We start from the raw sequence: 4,400 nt of genomic DNA on the forward strand, positions 1-4,400 counted from the left end.
ATCGCAACTAATACAACGATACCTGTAAAGCAACCTCCAATAACACATGTATCCATAGCATCACATAAAGTAGCAAAACCCTGTAATTTTCCTCCACCTGCTGCATAGCCAAGCAAACATGTTTGACTTGCATACCTACATCCAAATCCTCAATAACAGGCTCCAAAACCAACTCTTCATACCAAAGAGTATGACCTGCTAGAGCTTCAACCTATTCTTCAAATACCTCATCACCTACAAGGTTGGTGGCATCTTCCTCTCTGCATGGAGCCTCACTCTTATAGGTTGCACCTGTATCAGTTTCCATAGAGTCATTTGTCGGAGCTATCTCTCCACGGCTACACACAAACTCTGAAACTTTAAAGTACACCTCTATATGCTCCCTAAGGCAAGGTTTCCCCACCCCTTGCATAGAAAAATCAACTTGAAATACCTCTGCTTTTGTTTCTAGCTCTTGCAAGTCATCCTTAAAAACCTGCTCTTCAATCAAATCAGATGCACAATCAAACCACATTTCTTCTAGCAAGGACTCACCACCACCATACACAAGAGAAGGCTGCTCGAACGACCGTTTCACACAAGGCATTTCCACACTTGCACTATGCTTCTCCGAGATCTTCAGCTGGCTGACAAGAAACTTGTATACATCTTTCATCACTTCATCCACATGAAAAACATCATAAGTCTCATACCTTGAAGACATGGATTCTGTCTCCCATGTAGTATATGGATCCTACTAGAGCTATGAGAGTTGTCAGACTCCTCTTCTGATCTTGCCGATTCTTGCACCATTGCTACCTTTCTCGTTGCTGGTTCTGGAACCAACACTTCTTCTTCAAGGCCTTTTATCACCTCGTCCTCTTGAGCAAGCAAACTGGGTGGCACTTTGAATATGCCTCTCTGTATCTTTTGAGACCTGGGTGGTACTTGTTCTACCTCCTCTAGCCTGGCATCAGCTTCATGTGCTTTGATCACAGTCATATCAATAAAAAAAGGATCTTTTACCTCTTCATGCTCATCAATCTGTTTGAGCTTAGGTCCACTGGCTACCGTGATTGTAGACTGTAGCAATCCTGCCTCCATCTTCTTCTTCATTTTTTTACTCTTTGCTCTGGCAACTTTGACAGACTCTCTCACAAACATAGGGATGCAAGTAGGATAGAAACCTTTCCATCTTCAAATACCCCGCATTGGTTGCTTAGGTAGCAACCGCAAAATCCCCCCAATAAGCTTCAAATTTATCAACAAAGGCATTGAAATTGGCACTTACATCCTACTGCAAACCTTTGATCTTTGCATCTGCTTCCAGAGCCGACACCACCTTTCAATATCTTTGTAGAAATTGATCTCAAAATCCGATCCAATTCTGCTTGTAAGCATCTTCTAAACTAGCGAACCAAGTTTTTTCTTTACCTCGCAGCACCAAAGGTAGAGTTTGGAGCTTTGCTTCATCTCCTGGCATCCATAGCACTGTCAGCATAAATAACTCAAAATCTGCAAGCCAATCATCTGCATCTTCATCACCAAATTCCTGCTTTATCTTGATTCACGAACACTTGGTTAAGAAGCAATCAATGGATCCTCGGTGGGGGCACCACAAGATGGAAAGGGGGAAATGAGAAAACCATAAGCAAACAATCTGAATGCCTCTCTATAGCCGAGTGATTTCACAGCACCCCTATTCCCTAGTAAACACACACCTCGATACACAATCTGCAAAAGACTATTGTCCAAGCGGGGTCCCGACCAACCCTAATTTCACACAATCATAGCACCAAGCAGATCACCCATAGACTCTTGAGAGCACCTTATACCTTAGATAAGCTATCCACTATCAGTCAATATACACTAATGCTTCAAATGACCACTAGCATACCCACAATTCCTTATACAAGCTTGCTATTTGGACATAACACTCACACAAGAAACATTTATCACTTGCACAACCCTTGACTCAAAGACATGATGAGAGAAAAGAAGGACACCAGTTTGAGAATAGAGTGGATAACAAGTACGACAAAAAAATCTCCAGCAAGAAGGTGTACAATGATGGATTTTTAAAAGTAAAAATGTCCTTCTTTAGCTTATGTCAGGCCTCTTGCTCGATCACTTGCTTTTGCTGCTTTAGCAATCTTTGTCATTTGTTGGCATCGATTGTCCTTATGGCCACTACCCAGATGGCATCGCCACCCCATGCAGTCTACAGTGCACTGCCACCTTCATGCATCCCTTTTTTTTTCTTCAAGTTAAAGCTTTAAAAAGCTTTGGGTTTGGCCCCCTTGCACACGCCAAAAATTGCCGAGATTATGTTTACTTAAAAAAGCTTTCTTTTCTTCCTCAAATTCTAGAGCTCCTGTGGACATAGCCAACCTCGTAAAAGTGGCCCTCGAATGTCAGCCATCAACCCGTAAGTACCCAAAGAGCTTGAGCTTGCCAAATTGGAGTACCCATTCTACATACATAGCAAGTCTCGCTTTGGAGATAAATCCATCGACCTTTGGCACCTTCAAGCTCTCCGACCAGGTAAGTTGGAAAAGAATCTATGACCTGCAAAACACCACATATGGCATACATATCCTGGCAAGTAGAGTCTCCTGCAGACACCTCGATCAATATCTCATATCACAAATTAACTTCATAGCATTTTCATACAATATCCCTTGCCTCATTCCCAAGCTTATGATATAAGCATTTGCTCCTGTCACCTGTGATAGCAAGAAACACTTGCAGTTTCGACTAGCGAGTGTTCCATCCCTATGTACCTATCCCCTCGCTGCATCAAATACTTGCTCAAGGTCCTTGTCATTTGCCTACAAACTTTCATGCCTGGACTTCTTGCACTTCCATGGGTGCACCAGCGTGTAGCGCATAGAAAGCACTGAGTAGAGCACGCTGCTCCTGGGAACCGAAAACGAGTAGCCGCCTCTTATGCGGTTCGACACAATAGAGCATAGCCATCACTGCACCTCACTGCAGGGTAGGTGAGGCCGAAAAAAAAATTAACCACGTTATTTAGTTGCCAGCTAGGGTCTTGCAACCATTATGACCCTTTAAGGGTTCTATCCCACGGTGGATACCGACTCAGTGTAACTAGGAAAAGTGTAGGTCTATAGTGGAGATATATAGCCAAAATGACAACATTTAGGGTTTAGTATAGCTTTTCTAATATGTTGAAAACATAAAGGCAAGTAACAAAGTGTGTGTCTGTGTGTGCGCATCACCAAGCTGTCTGTCTCGTCTCTGTGTATGTGTTTTTGGTGCAAGCTGTGTGGGGCGGAGACTATTCACTGGATGAAGACTATTCAACTCTCCCGAATGGTAGCTTTTGCATCGTGTCCACCAACTGAGTACTATGTGTCTGCTATCTCTGAGCGCTCCACCTTCAAAATCATGTCACGATGACAAGACATGCAGGGTTTTTATTTTGGGGGGGGGGGGGGGGGGGGGGGGTGGGTGGAGAGAGAGAGAGAGGTAGAGCTCTCAACTGTGAGAGAGAGAGAGAGAGAGAGAGAGAGAGAGAGAGAGAGAAAGAGATGTTGGGTGTGTCACCAAGCCCTGCACACCATAACCACAAAACGACGTCAAGTAACCGAGAAAAGATATAGTGATTAGCTTCTCCTCTTCAGCGCCGTTGGTGCTCTTGGGTTGCGGGGATACTTTCAAAGCTCCAGGCTCTGCTGTCAATGCGTACTCAACTCAAGGCGAATGGGCTTTGCAACCAAAGTCCAAGGTGGCAAGCCAGAGGCTCTAGCTAGATGGAAATGGAGCAATTTGCTACACATTTGCTGCCACGTGGCATCTACCCTTACCCTTGTCTTTCTCTCTCTCTTCATGCAGCTCTCTCTCTCTCTCTCTCTCTCTCTCTCTCTCTCTCTCTCTGAGCGTGCTCATTTCAGAGCACACTGGTCGGATCAAGCAGCTCGTGCCACATGGCAGGGGGAGGAGCCATTTCCAATTTCAAAAATGCCAGTTGAGAGCAAGGGGGAAAGGAGAAATTCCGCCCCAAAATAGAGAAAAATAGTGTAGAAACCCAAAAAATACCCTTAATTTTCTAAAATTTCCTCTTGGCAAACTGAAGGAAAGAAAATTTGTATGCTTGGAAAAATGATTTTTTCTCGAACACTGCCACTCACCAGTGGTCCAGTACCCTCTCTCTAGTGTTCGGGAAAAATGTGTCTCAACTTAAGATCGTGTTGTCTTCAATTTCAAAAATGCCGATTGAGAGCAAGGGAAAAAGGAGAAATTCCGTCCAAAATTTCCCTGTGAAAAATTCAAGGAAAGAATTTTATATGTTTGGGAAAATGATTCTTCCCCAACATTCTCTCCCCTTCTCCTTCTCCTGTACGTCGACAGAGCTGAGAGGACGCCAACTCCCGGGTCTCACATGGCCGATGGCCTTT

The 4,400-nt window shown here is 44.1% G+C and overlaps 1 pseudogene; it reads right to left on the bottom strand.

Moving 5' to 3' along the window:
- Positions 1-211: 211 nt before the first annotated feature.
- Positions 212-1,095, bottom strand: LOC147418434 (uncharacterized; annotated as a pseudogene).
- Between the last annotated feature and the right edge of the window lie 3,305 nt (positions 1,096-4,400).

Source organism: Adiantum capillus-veneris, chromosome 30, assembly GCF_014529385.1.
Source record: "Adiantum capillus-veneris isolate H3 chromosome 30, ASM1452938v2, whole genome shotgun sequence".
Lineage (NCBI taxonomy): Eukaryota > Viridiplantae > Streptophyta > Polypodiopsida > Polypodiales > Pteridaceae > Adiantum > Adiantum capillus-veneris.